This window comes from Camelus ferus, chromosome 4 (genome assembly GCF_009834535.1).
Source record: "Camelus ferus isolate YT-003-E chromosome 4, BCGSAC_Cfer_1.0, whole genome shotgun sequence".
Classification (NCBI taxonomy): Eukaryota; Metazoa; Chordata; class Mammalia; order Artiodactyla; family Camelidae; genus Camelus; species Camelus ferus.
In genome coordinates, this window is record NC_045699.1 from 3044766 (window position 1) to 3060244 (window position 15479).

The window sequence follows — 15479 nt, forward strand, 5'->3', positions numbered from 1 at the left end:
TGCTCCTTAGCGCAAGTTCCTTTATTGTACCTTACAAATACTGTCATTACACAAACAAAGACCACTCTCTAAAAACAAGATGGGAAAAACGTGAAGACCACACCCCAGGATTTGTTTCAGTCCGTCTTTCTCCTGCGTCTGCTCTACGTTGAAATTTATGCAGGTACTATGGGTAGGTTTGCAGAAGCATTAGAGCTGGATGTTCCTCCTGAGGCTCCAGGAAATCTCAGAGCTACAAGGGTAGAAGTTTAAGGGGGGGTGGGGTTGTAAGCCCTGGGTTCAGCAGCAGGAGAACTCTTGCCCATGGCTCTCCTAGTGGGGACTATATAATACCTGCCCCTAAGAGTTCCTCCTCTCCCTCATGGGCTGGGGTTGAGATGTAACCAAAGAACCCCTCTTAGCTTAGCCTTAATAAAATGGTCAGCATTACCCTCCCCCACCTCTGCATTTCCCACACTTTAGAGCAGCAGCAAGTGTGGCTCTGCCAGCTGTGTGTGTGTAGGTGGGAGACTATGAGGGGAGGCTACTGAGGGACTGTCTTGAGCCTTGTCCAAATAAATGAATGGCTCTGTTCGTGGGTCGCTTGCCTCCCCCTCTGTGTTAACCCCAGCAGAGGAGTTCTGGATGAATGGAACAGGGATATGCAGTAACTGATGGCCAAACACTGCGAACCTAGGGTGGGATGTAGGTGCAGCACAAAGGTTGGATCCAAGGAAGGAGACAGAATGGCACCAGGTGCCCAAAAATGTGCAGTGAGAGAGCTACCCCCTGACATACATGGCACCACCATCTAAATGCCTGGAGAGGAGGAAAAGTTAAGAGTCCAGTAGCTCGTCATGGCCCCACCTCAGGGTCTCTACCCTATTCCAACTCTACGATCACAGACCTAGAGGGGCTACCTTGAGGTCAAAACAGAAGGTCAGATTTGCAGAAGTAAAGCAAATTGGGGGAGGTCAGTCTCAACATTATCTTTAATAAGCTTACACACCATCATCTCTTGAATTCTAGAAATGATGACTTAACAACAGGTGTCAAAGCCATGACTCAGGGACCCAGGATGTGACTCCCAGTCTGGTGACCTTTCCGTAAACACATGGCCCAAAAACTGCTCCTGGGGAGATGTGGGGACTTAAAAGGCGAAGAGACTAGCTTGCGATTATGTAGTAAGTCTTACCTGGTTCCCAGTCCTCGCTTACCCCAGAGCCTGGCACGAGAAGAAATCAGGATTTGTCACAGGGTGGTGGTGATGTGGGGGTGACCTCTTCAAAATCTGGGGGCGGGGTACAGTCCAGGGGTGTTCTGCTGCTCTGCTTGTATTACAGCTTTTCCTGTCCTCTGGCCCCCACCTATACGGGAAAGCAGGGAGGTGAGGAACAATTTCTCTAGAGTGATTTGATGCTTTCTGTCACATGCAGGGCAAACAGCGGGCACAGCTCCAGGGGGAGAGGCTTTCCCACTGTGGGGAGTCCTGCTCTGGCTGATAGCCCTGATCCAGATGACAAGAGAAATGGGCCCCAATCCCTATATCCGTCGAGCTCCTCAACATATGGCACTGGGACCGGGGGTGGAGGGGCAGGTGTGGCACAGGACTGCTCGCCATCCTGTTTCTCACTGGAGCCAAGTCCTGCCTCTGGGCCGCCATTCTCAAGGCTCCCTCCAGAAAGGAGGAGTTTTTGAAAGTGGAGCAGTGAGCAGCAAGCGTGAAAGCAGGACTCAGGGCAAAGAGTTGATCCCTGGTCCCTTGGGAGTTCAGGAGAGCATGGCGCGGGGCTGGGGTGCTCAGTCTGGCTGCTGCTGCTGGGTTCTCTCAGGGGCACCCAGAAGTGAGTTCTGCGAGTATGGGGGAGCTGGGTGTGGGCCCCGCTGCTCCTGCCGGGAGAAGTGTCACAGACAGACAATGCTGATGGAACTGCAGGAAAACAGAAAGAAGCAAGTCCCTTTGCCTGTCTCCTGCCGCTCAGTCTTCCAGCACAGGAAGACCAGAAATGGAGACCCATGCAGAGACAATACACAAAGACTTCATAGAGACATCTCTCAAGAGAGACCTCTCACACAGACATCTCCCACAGAGTCACACGTTGCCCCACAGGGACCGCATATGTGTTGCCTTACAGACCCTCAGATATAAAGCAAGCACAGATTTAGCAGAGATTTCCTAGAGATACCTCCCAAAGAGGGAGATACCTCATACAGCGCGTTCAGAGACCTTGTGCAGAGACCTCATGTGGCCTCACCAGAGATGTCACAGAGAAACTCACAGACTTAGAGACAGTACACAGAGACCTCCCCTGCGCCACAGAGATGTCTCACTGAGACCTTACCCAGATAAGCCACAGAGACTTGGCACAAAGACCTCACGTCTATTCTTCAGGATCCTGAGCAGCCACACATTGACAAGCCTTTCGTAATGAATATGAAATCACTTAGCAAACTGGCAGCAAGAAAAGGATGCCATCAGCTGTGCCCCCTTGAGATCCCACCAGACACTCAAGACACTGTCAGCATTACTCTAAGTGGGGTTCTCTGCTTGGGCAAATACTCGGCAAGTTTTGTTATCCTATAAGGTCATTGCCTCTGAACAAAAGACTTACATATTCCACATGCAGATCGGCAAAACTAATTCTTCAGGTTTTCATTAGCTTGAGAATCACAGATTTTTAAACACAACTAAAACACCGTCAGCCTCCAATGAGAAAAAATATCTGTCCAGGTTTATTATCATCCAGTCAAATGGTGTCTGTCACATTTTTTTATCTTACTGGGGACAAGACTTGAACTTGAAATGGCTTACTTGTTTCCTTTGGAAACACAAGAAATACCTGTCAAAAATGGACTCTAGGAATGAAATAAACTAGGAAAGAAGCCTCAGGGCTCACATTCACTTCCAAGAGGGCTATGGAACCGGCACATTATTTCACACACTACCGCTTGCATCAGCTTTGTGGGGCTTGCTTTATTTCTTAACAAGCCAATAAATAACATGAGGGTTTTTCACAAGTCAAATTCCTAGTTATTAATATTCTTATATCATTTGGCAAAATTATACCTCTTAATATTATTTTATTTCTTAAAGTGTAGTAATGCCCTAAAATGATATTACATGTTTCCAGGATATGACACCATCCTAATGTTCAGCTAACATACTAAAAAGGACAGGTTATTAAGGATTCATTTTAAAATAATTCTATGAAATGTATATTTTCTGACATGCAGTCAAGATCTACTTTATATTCATTATAGGGTTAAAAAAGAACACATTGCTTTAACAATTTTTGAAATATAAAATATATCACTTAGTCCATGCTTGAGGTTATACAGATGGCTTAGTAAAACTACTGAAAAAGGGGTATCTTAATATCTGAATTGAAGAGAATGCACATTTAATCATTTGGTTTATAATAATGAATAGCGTAAGCTTCATAGATACTTAACACTTTCCAAAGGGTGTACTTTGATAAGACTACTTATTTCTCACTGCTAATAAGCAACCTATTGTCCTTGCCTTGGAAAATCTATTTTAGTGACAGCTGTCAAGCATCCATGACCGGTGAAGTCTCTCAGATTATCCAGCATCCCATGACAGCATCACAGTCCTTTCTCTAAGAGGAGCAGGTCTGACACAGGGGCTCCTTTGGCTTATTTCAACAAGAAATTGAGTTTTTCTATTCTCCTAATTAAAAAATGTATAATTATTATTTTTTTCACTTTACTCCCTTATAATGTCTTTGAATTGGAAAACAATGAAATATGGTCATGTATGTAATCTAATACTCTAGTAGAATCAGATTTTTTAATTTAAAAATTTTATTTTTATTAAAGTGTAATTGATTTACAATGTTAGTTTCAGGTTGTCAGGTCATTTTTTAAAAGAAATATTTTATTTTGTTTTGTTTTTGTTTTGGGGGAGATAATTAGTTTTATTTATTTACTGATTTATTTTGATGGAGGTACTGGGGATTGAACCCAGCTCTACCACTGAGCTATACCCTACCCCCCACAAGGTTATCAGATCATTTTTAAATAGTGCAGCTTATGCAGACAAGTTTATCAATCAGAACAAAATGAACTTAATTAGGAAAAAGTTCATACAAGAAAATATCCTTTTCAAGTTGACTATTTTAAAACAGTTAAAATAAATTATTCTTTAGTCCTTTCAGTTAAAGTTGCTAAGGGTGGCCAAGAAAGTCTGGAAATATGATAAATGTTCATAAAAGTACTTTATTGCTATAACACATTGAATGTGCTGTTCCTCATTAGTAATTCAAAGTTCATTAAGCTGTGCAAAATTGCAATGAACAATGTGCATTAAACAACTCTCATCAGTCACTGGACATTCATCTGTCATACATGCCTCAGATGATTTGTGTGTCTAATTTCATGGAAAAATTTCTTTACCCCAAAATAAGAAATCACGGGGGAATCAATCTATCAAAAAGCTATTAATAAGCAGACATCTATGTTTGACATCTGTATCTGTGGTCATCCATATTTTGTTTTTAATAAGATTCACCTAGTGCAAATCTTAAAAACATTTCTATCATTTTATATGTTCAGACAAAACAGATATCAAAAATTAGATAACAGAGAAAACAACAACAGATCCCCTTTGGTTTTAAAAAAATTTACATCAAAGCATTTTGTTGAAAGTGACATGATTTTTAATCAACAGTTAAAAGACACTCTATAATGATACTTAGAATATAGTACAAATTTTTATTTTTTTTACAAACAGATTGTTATTTAAAACAAGTCTCACACCGATTTTGATAAACCAGGCGCTCTAGAACAAAATGTTGAGGCGTCGCAATTATGTGATGATTTCTTAATACGCCAAGGGATAAAGATTTTTCCCGAAGTAGTCTGTCTACAATGTTAACCCTCGAAGTAGTCTGTCTACAATGTTAACCCTGAAGTGCTGCTCCCCGCGATAGGTTACAATATTCTGTTTCATATACTTTTACTTTATAACTAATTCCCACAGGAAGAAATGTTTGGAAATGTTCCCGGATACATACAGTCACACTTTCTCCCATGCTTGCACCATGGACACAGGAGGAAGCATCCAGGTCCTGATGATCCAGAGCCTTCAACATTGCAGCTGCCTCTTTGAGGTTGGTCAGAATCATAATCATTCCCAGAACAGGAACAATATAACTGTGCCCCTGGCCATGCGGATTGTTGCATTTCCCAGACAGGCAAGTTGTCTTCCTTACTCTGGTTTGCCAGGGCGCTCTTGCTTGGCCTGCAGCAGGGCTGGCCTCCACTCACTGTGGTAACCAGAGGAGCCCATCGTCCCCCTGGAACCTGCAATCTGGGCTCTCCACAGACACGTGGTACTAGGGATAAGCTAGTGGTAAATGAGTTCATCTGTATCAATTTTTTAGATTCCACACACAAGTGATGTCATATATTTGTAATTCTCTGTCTGATTTACATCACTTGTGATGATAATCTCTAGGTCCACCCATGTTGCTGCAAAAAGCATTATTTTACTTTTTATGGCTGAGTAGTAGTCCATTGTGTATATACATACATATTATATATATACACAAACACACATACATTCATACTGTATCTTCTTTATCCATTCAACTGCCAGCGGACAGTTAGGTTGCTTCCATGTCTTAGGTTACTTCTGTTTTAACTAATGCTGCTATAAATATTGGGATGCACGTGTATTTTCAACTTACAGAGTTTTCGCCAGATACGTGCTGAAGGATGGGATTGCTGGATCATATGGTAATTCTGTTTTTAGTGTTTTAAAGAACCACATACTGTTTTCCATAGTGGCTACACCAGATTACATTCCCACCAACAGTGTAGGAGGGTTCCCTTTTCTCCACACCCTCTCTAGCATTTACTGTTGTGGGCTTTCTAACGATGGCCATTCTGATTGGTGTGAGGTGATACCTCATTGTAGTTTTGATTTGTGTTTCTCTGATAATTAGCAATATTGAGCATCTTTTCATGTGCCTACTGGCCATCTGTAAAAATGTCTAGGTCTTCTGCCCATTTTTGGACTGGGTGGTTTGGTTTTTGTTGTTGAGTTTTGTATGAGCAGTATATATATTTCAGAAATCAATCCATTGTCAATTGCATCATTTGTAAATATTTTCTCCCAGTCCATATGATGTCTTTTCCTTTTGTTTATGGTTTCCTTTGATGTGCAAAAGCTTTTACGTTTAATTAAGTACCATTTCTTTATTTTTGCATTTATTTCTATTGTCTTGGGAAAATAGCCTAGGAAAACATTGCTGTGATTTATGTCAGAGAATTTTTTGCCTATATTCCCTTCTAGGAGATTTACAGTGTCATGTCTTACATCTCAATCTTTAAGCCATTTTGAGTTTATTTTTGTGTATGGTATGAGAGTGTTCTAACTCTATTGATTTACATATGGATATCCAGCTTTCCCACAACACTTGCTGAAGACACTATCTTTTCCACATTGCATATTCTTCCTTCCTTTTTCAAAGATTAATGGACCCCATAGAAGTGCAGGTTTATTTCTAGACTCTCTATTTCTGTTAAAGTGATAAAAATGTCTGCTTTGTGCCAATTCCATGCTATTTTGATTACTGTAGCTTTGTAGAATTCTGAAGCCTGGGAGGGTTATACCTCCAGCTTTCTTCTTGTTCCTCAGAATTGCTTTGGCAATTCAGGGTCTTTTTTGATTCTGCATAAATTTTAGCATTATTTGTTCTAGTTCCGTGAAAAATGTCATGGGAAATTTGATAGGGATTGCATTAAATCTATAGATTGCTTTGGGTAGGGCGGTGTTTTAACAATATTAATTCTTCCAGTCCAAGAACGTGGGATATCTTTCCATTTTTTTAAATTATTTTTAATTTCCTTAATCAGTGTTTTGTAGTTCTCTGCATATAAGTCTTTCAATTCCTTGCTCAGCTTTATTCCTAAGTATTTAATTTTGATGTGATTTTATTTTTTTAAGTTTTTTTTTGTATATATAGCTTTTATTGACGTATAGTCAGTTTACAATGTTGTGTCAGTTTCTGGTGTACAGCACAATGCCACAGTCATACATGAACATTCATACGTTCACTTTCATACTCTTCTTCACCACAGTTACTACAAAATACTGAATATAGTTCCCTGTGCTATACAGGATGAACTTGTTGTTTACCTATTCTATATGTATCAGTTAGTATCTGCATAACTCTAACTCCCAATTTATCCCCTCCCACATCCTCCCCTCCAGGAACCACAAGTTTGTTCTCTATGTCTGAGAGTCTGTTTCTGTTTTGCAAATAAGTTTGTCTCTTTTTTTAGATTCCACATATAAGTGATTTCATATGGTATTTTTCTTTCCCTTTTAGACTTATTTCACTTAGAATGACAATCTCCATGTCCATCCATGTTGTTGCAAATGGCATTATTTTATGCTTCTTGATGACTGAGTAGTATTCCATTGCATAAATATACCACATCTTCTTTATACAGTCACCTGTCAATGGACATTTATTTAGGTTGTTTCCACGTCTTGGCTATTGTAAGTAGTGCGGCTGTAAACATTTGGGTGCATATATCTTTTTGAATTAAGGTTCCCTCTGGATATATGTTCAGGAGTGGGATTGCTGAGTCATACGTTAAGTATATTTTTAGTCTTTTGAGAACTCTCCATACTGTTTTCCGTAACGGCTGCACCAAACTGCATTCCCTCAGCAGTGTAGAAGGGTTCCCTTTACTCCACACCCTCTCCTGCATTTATAGTTTATGGAATTCTGAATGACAACCATTATGACTGATGTGAAGTGATACCTCACTATTGTTTTGATTTGCATTTCTCTGGTAATTAGTGATATTGAGCATTTTTTCATGTGCCTATTGGCCATTTGTATGTCTTTATTGGAGAAATGCTTGTTTAGGTCTGCCCATTTTTGGATTGTGTTGTTTGTTTTTTCCATCTTATGGTATATGAGCTGTTTATATATTCTGGAAATTAAACCCTTGCCTGTCTCATCTTTTGCAAATATTTTCTCCTATTCGTAGGCTGCTGTTTTGTTTTGCTTGTGGTTTCCTTTGCTCTGAGAAAGCTTCTAAGTTTAATTAGATCCCATTTGTTTATTTTTGCTTTTATTTCTATTGCCTGGGTAGACTGCCCTAGGAGAACATGGTTGAGATGTATGTCAGAGAATGTTTTGCCTGTTTTCTTCTAAGAGGTTTATAGTGTCTTGTCTTATATTTAAATTTTCAAGCCATTTTGAGTTTATTTTTGTGTATGGAGGGAGGGAGTGTTCTAACTTCACTGATTTACATGCAGCTGTCCAGTATTCCCAACACCATTTGCTGAAGAAACTATCTTTACTCCATTGTATGTTCTTGCTTCCTTTGTCAAAGGATGATTAACCAAAAGTTTTTAGATTTATTTCTGGACTCCCTATTCTGTTTCATTGATCTATATGTTAGTTTTTGTAAAAAATACTATGCTGTTTTCATTACTGTAGCTCTACAGTATAGTCTGAAGTTTGTGGGAGTTATTCCTCCAGCTTCGTTCTTTTACTTCAGTAGTTCTTTGGCAATTCTAGGCCTTTTGTGCTTCCATATAAATTTTAGGATAATTTATTCTTGTCCTGTGAAAAATGACCAGGTAATTTGATAGGGATCACATTAAATCTGTAGATTGCTTTGGGCAGTATGGCCATTTTAACAATATTAATTCTTCCAATCCAGGAACATGGGATATCTTTCCATTTCTTTAAGTCATCTTTAATTTCCTAAGTCAATGTTTTGTAGTTCTCTGCATTTAAGTCTTTCACCTCTTTGGTCTGATTTATTCCTAAGTATTTTATCTTTTGGATGCAATTTTAAAAGGGATTGTTTCCTTACTTTCTTTTTTCATATTTCATTGTTAGTGTAAAGAAATGCCACTGATTTCTGTATGTTACTCTTGTATCCTGCTACCTTGATGAATTCTTCTATCAGCTCTTGTAATTTTTGTGTGGAGCCTTTGGGGTCTTCTGTATATAGTATCATGTCATCCACATATAATGACAACTTTACTTTTTCTTATCCAAATTGGATCCCTTTTACTTCTTGTCTAATTGCTATGGCTTGGCTTCCAATAATATATTGAATAGAAGTGGTGAGAGTGGGCATCCTTGTCTTTTTTCAGAGTTCAGAGGGAAGGTTTTCAGCTTTTCACCGTTTGATATTATGCTGGCTGTAGATGTGTCATAAATAGCTTTTATTATGTTGAGATGTTTCCTCTATACCTACTTCGGTTAGAGTTTTTATCATAAATGGATGTTGAATTTTATCAAGTGCTTTTTCTGCATCTATTGATATGATCATGTGATTTTTCTCTTTTCTCTTTTTGATGTGGTGTATCACATTGGTTGATTTATATATGTTGAACTGTCTTTGTGTCCCTAGGATGAATCCAACTTGATCATAGTATATAATCTTTTTTATGTGTTGTTGGATTCTGTTTGCTAATATTTTGTTTCATTTTTTGGTAGTGTCTTTCATTTTGGTATCAGGGTGATGGTGGCTTCATAGAGTGAGTTTGGGAGTGTTCCCTCCTCTTCAGTCTTTTGGAAGAGTTTGAGAAGGACTGGTATAAGTTTTTCTTCGTATGTTTGATAGAATTTGCTGCTGAAGCCATCCAGTCCAGGACTTTTGTTTGCACGGAGGTTTTTTTTTTTTTTTATCACTGATTCTATTTTACTTCTAGTTATTGGTCTGTTCAAATGATCTAGTTTTTCTTGATTCAGTTTTGGTGAACTGTATGTTTCTAGAAACTTATCCATTTCTTCTACATTGTCCGATTTATTGCCAAATAGTTGTTCGTAGTATTCTCTTACGATTTTTATGTATTTCTGTGGTATTGGTTGTAATTTCTCCATTTTCATTTTGTATTTTGTTTATTTGTATCGTCTCCCTTTTTTTTTTTCTTTTGGTGAGCCTTGCCAGACGTTTGTCAATTTTGTTTACTCTTTCAAAAAACCAGCTCTGGGTTTGATTGATTTTTTTCTATTCTTTTAAGTCTTTATTTTATTTATTTCTTCCCTATTCTTAGTTATTTCTTTCTTTCTGCTGAGATTAGTGTTCTTTTTCTAATTCTTCAGGTGGTAGGTTAGGTTGTTAACTTGAGATTGCTCTCATTTTTTGAGGAAGGCCTGTATTTGCCATTAACTTCCCTCTTAGAACTATTCTGCTGTGTCTCATAGATATTGTGTGGTTGTGTTTTCATTATCATTTGTCTCAAGGCATTTTTCAGTTTCTTCTTTGATTTTATCATTGACCCACTGGTTTTTTTTTTTTTTACTAGTATGTTGTTTAGTTTCCATACTGTCATTTTTATCTCATTTATTTTTCTTTAACTGATTTCTAGTTTCATGCCATTGTGGTCAGAGAAGATGCTTGAAATAATTTCTAGCCTCTTAAATTTGTTGAGGCTTCTTTTCTGCCCATGCATGTGGTCTATCCTAGAGACTGTTCCATGCGCCCTTGAAAAGAATGTATATTCTGTTTTGGGGGGATATAATGTCCTAAAAATATGAACCAAGCCCAACTTTCAATTGCCTTATGGATTTTCTGTCTGGAAGACCTGTCCAATGATGTGAGTGGGGTAGTAAAATCTCCTACTGTTACTGTAGTCTCATCAATTTCTCCCTCTATGTTTGTTAGTATTTGTTTTATGTATTTAGGTGCTATACTGGGTGCATATATGTTAATGGGTATAATATCCTCATCTTGTATTGCTCCTTTGATCATTATATGATCATTATATGATCAAAAAAAAAAAAAAAAAGAGTGCTCTCTGCCCTGATCATCCACGGAAGTCACCTGTCAATTGTGAAAATCACACCCTAGCCACACTTTCTCATGTAGACATCTTCTGCCCTCAATTGGATAGTGAGTGTCCTGAAGCCATGACCTGTATTTTCTATCTGTACCCCTCAGAGCAAATGGTTTTTGACTCATTTATCCCATTATTCATTCAATCGATAGTTTCTGAGCACCTATTCTGAGATACAGTAATGAACAAGACAGACAAGAACCCTGCTCTAATGGAACTTATATTCCAGTGTGGAAGACAGAAGTAAGTTAAATGAAAAAAAAAAAGGATAATTTCAGATGAGTGTAATGCCTATGAAAAGTAAAACAGGGAAATAAAATAGCAAGTAACTGAGCAGGCAAGACAGGAATGGACATATTACAGGACAGCAGACATGTAATCAAGACAGGCAGAAAGGAGAGAAGCCTCTAAGCAGCTCGCCCACAGTTTAAAGGAGTCAGAGGGGAAGCTGCAAGTTGCAAGGAGTAGCCAGAAAAAATAGAAGTGCCAATACTTTAAAACAATAAAAAGTCATATAATAGAGTCGTCATAATATAGTTTTTGCTACACATGGAACTGTATCACTTATTGTGAGAAACTTGATCAATAAGTCCTTGTGACATTCTAGTAACTAATCTCCCTTTAGTGGGCTTCAATTTTGCTAATAGTAAATTCTATTCTACAAAAATAATTGTAGATAAATAATTCCTGAGTTAATAAAATTAGTGAATCATAATCTAATGTCTCTAGCAATAATCTATTCAATACATTTATTTTTTTATTATATTATAAAGTTAATACTAGGTGGGGAATCTCAAGCTTTGGGGTTCTCAGAAAGAACCAAAGGCCTCTGTGAGAAGATTGGTATGAAATTAGAAATCAATTACAAGAAAGAAACTGGAAAACTCATACATGTGGAGATTAAACAATATGCTTTTGAGCAAACAATAGGTCAAAGAAGAAAACAAAAGAGAAATCAAAAACTGCCTTGAGGCAAATGAGAATGGAAAACACAACATACCAAAACTTATTCAATGCAACAAAAGCAAGTCTAAGAAGTTTGTAGTGGCAAACACCTATATTAAGACAAAAAACAAATCTCAATTAAATGACCTAACTTTATGCATTAAGGAATGAGAAAAAGAAAAACAAACTAGGACCAAAGTTAGTACAGGAAAGGAATAACAAAGATCAAATCAGAAATACATGGAATAAAGACTAAAAAGACAATAGATAAGATCAACATAACTAAGAACTGGTTTTTTTTAAGCCAATTGGACTAACGGGGGGGGGGGGAAGACGAATAAATAAAACTAAATAAAGTGATGAAATACCATTAAGATAAGTACAATGTTAATGTAGTTCTCTGTGAAATACTTTGTTAAGTTTTGAATTTCAGAGCTAATAATGAAGTAATAATAATAAACCAGGAACATAGTGTTAAAAATAGACAAAAAAGTTTACATATTTATGGGTTTATATTCACAGAGATGAAAGCAGAATAAAGCAATTGTTTTTATAATCCATCTGACCTATGATCTCCACAAGATTATTTTGAGATGTAGGGGGAAAAAAGTGGGAAAAAGCCAATTTTTGTGTGTAAGACATTGGATAGTAGATTAATAGATCAAATATAGCAAAATACAGATTAAGACAATAATTTCCTTCTTATGGATGAAACAGAATCGATAAAAAAAGATAGGGGTTTATAAAATAAGCATGAAAAAAACATACAGTAACCCCGAGCCAATTTATTTTGGAGAAAATTATGAAAATACGCAAGCCATTAGTAATGCTGATAACTTATTAAATGGGCAAAAAGCAATTCTATTTTTCCATTCTGGAGACAATGTACTGATTTTGCTTAGTTAGTTTTCTCATTTCCGTAAATCTTAGAATAATTTTTAGGAGAAAGAAAACTATTAAGAGTTTGTTTCCTTTTCATGAAACTGAACTTTGTATTATTGAAAATGTAAACAACAGGTCACCGTACGAATGTTTTCAGGGAATAAGCACATTCAGTGAACACAGCCAGGACTCTTTCAGATGTAAATGGCAAAGACACAATTCCAATCTGGCTTTAGCTCAAGTAACAGTAACGATCAAGAGGCGGCTTCAGTTACAGCTGTATCCATGGCACAAACAGTATCTCTGGGATTGGGCCTTACCCTTTCCATCTCTGTCTTCCTCTGGTTTGGTTCCATTTTGTTCGTCTCCTGTCACAATTCATATCTTGTGACAAAAACAAGGGAGACTTGCGAACATTGATTCCTACAGGAACATTCAGAGGGCTCCACCACTAGGGATCTCCTCTGGGTATGGGTTTGCTCCTCAAGGCCTTCAAAACAGTATCTTTCTCCCTTAAGCTCTTTGTTTCTGAACATCATCAAGGATGGTCCATTTTTTAATGTTCCAGGTTGATCTCAGTAAAGAGATGGCAGGTATTTAAGGAACCTGGTGGTATAGCCAAAAAAGAGCCATTTTCTAGGGTGTCCGTATTTCCTGAGCGACTGCAGAGGCACCAGTCAGGACCTGCCAACAGGGTGGCAGCAGCCCAGTTAATCTTTAAAAGACTGTGCTAGCTCACTCCTTTCCCACATAATAATCAAAACTTTTCAGTCTTGTTGTGTAAAGATAAGTGTCATAGCAGTGATGCCAGTTCCCACACGTATTCAATAAAAATAGTGACTTTAAAAATTAATAGCTGCATTGAATTACAACAGATAAGTTAGAGGCGAACTTTCTTTAAAAGTTAACACTGTGGAGGGGGGTGGATGGAGATCAAGACAGCAGAATAGAAGGATGCGGAACTCACTTCCTCCCACAAATACATCAAAAATACTTCTGCGTGTGAAACAATTCTCACAGAATACCTACTGAATGCTGGCAGAAGATCTCATACAACTAAAGCTGCAAGGAAGATCACCATGTAAGTGGGTAGAATTTTTTTTAAGCTATCAGGATGGGATCTGTGCCCCTGGGAGGAAGCTATGAAAGAGGAAAAAGTCCCTCACCCTGGGAACACCCTTCACTGGCTGGGAGATCAGCCAGGACAGACAGGGAGCTTTACAGGGTCAGAGGAGCATGCAGTGGCCAATTTGTGACAGGCACAACAGAGAGACCAGAACAGATGGCCGTTATCGTGCTCCCCAGGCAAGGATGGCACATGTGCTTGTGCGTGTGGGGGCTAGGGGCTGAAACTCAAGCTTCAGCTGACAGACCTGAGGAGAGGACTGGGGTTAGCTGTCTGGAGACAGCCTGAGGGACTGGAGCGTGTTTGGGGCTGAACCCAATTGGGGGTATGTGCAGGATGTATTCTGGGATCTGCCTTAGTCACACACCTGGACCTACTAGTAGCTATGGGAATCAGCCTAGACCCCAGCCCAGCCTCCACGTTTGTTTACAGCCCCAAGCAGAGAGGGTGGGTTTGCTCTCTTTGGACCCTTTGTGGACCTGCGCCTCTGGGACTTACAGGCAGTGAACAGGGTTCTGACTCATGGCCGGGGCGAGTATGGGAATTTACAATAAGCTGGTGTATAGTACCATATGTGGAGGCTGGGCTGGGGTCTGTGCTGACCCTGTGGTGGGCTACAAATCCAGGTGTGCAGCTGCACGCTTGCTACAGTGGGTCCAAGTGCCTGACATTGGTGGATCTGAACTGCTGGTTCCTGGGGCTGAGAACCCGGGGGACACCAGAGCAGGTGGCTGACTTTCCTGCAGCTAAGACAGGGACAAAGGCAGCACCAACAAAGAGTACTTTGGAAGCACGCGTAACAAGTGACTGACAGCGCCACAGAGGGCACTTCCCAGTGGACATCTCCTGCCTACTCTTCTTCCCAAATGAAGCGCTCCGATCATGTCTTTTACACACCACAGCTCAGAAATGGATCTAGAAGGAATCCATAGAGCCAGAGAAATATAAGTAAAATGAAGAAGCAGAGGAGCCACTCCCAATTAAAAAAACAAGAGAAATCCCCTGGAAGAACGATCAATGAAATAACCCTTGATAGTCTACAAGATCATAACATCAAAAAGGGAATGATCGGTACAATAAAGGAACTAAAAAAGACTATCAGTAGAGACAGAGAATATTTTTAAAAGGAAACTATAAAGAAGAGCCAATTAAAAACATAAAACTCAACTGCTGAGGTAAGAGCTGAACTATGGGCAGTCAAAAGCAGACTAGATAATGCAGGGGAATGAATAAGTGACTTAGAAGACAGGATAACAGAAATACAGGAAATTACAGAGGACTGAAAGAAATGGAAATATGTCCCATGTTCTTGGATTGGAAGATTAATATTGTTGAGATGGCCATACTGCCCAAAGCAATCTACAGATTTAGTACAATGCCTATCAAATTACCCAGGACATTTTTCACAGAATTAGAACAAATAATCCTAAAATTTACATTTATAATTCTTTTGCCAAAGCAATCCTGAGGAAAAAGAACAAACTTGGAGGCATAACCTTCCCAGACTTCAGACAATAGTACAAAACTACAGTAACCAAAACAGTGTGATACTGGCACAGAAACAGACACATGGATCAATGGAACAGAAGAGAGAGCCCAGAAATAAACCCACACACCTATGGTCAACTGATCTTTGACCAAGGAGGCAAGACTATACAATGGAGTAAAGACAGTCTCTTCAGCAAGTGGTGCTGGGAAAGATGG

At 38.8% G+C, this 15479-nt stretch overlaps 1 protein-coding gene across 1 annotated transcript in view; it reads right to left on the reverse strand.

Annotated features, from left to right (window-relative positions):
- Nucleotides 1-15479, reverse strand: part of LOC102511492 (NUT family member 2G) — a 113421-nt gene that overhangs the window by 33668 nt on the left and 64274 nt on the right. Inside the window, exon 2 of the mRNA XM_032477385.1 lies at nt 1175-1346. The gene's annotated coding sequence lies outside the window, so the exon portion shown is untranslated. The remainder of the gene's footprint in view (nt 1-1174; nt 1347-15479) is intronic.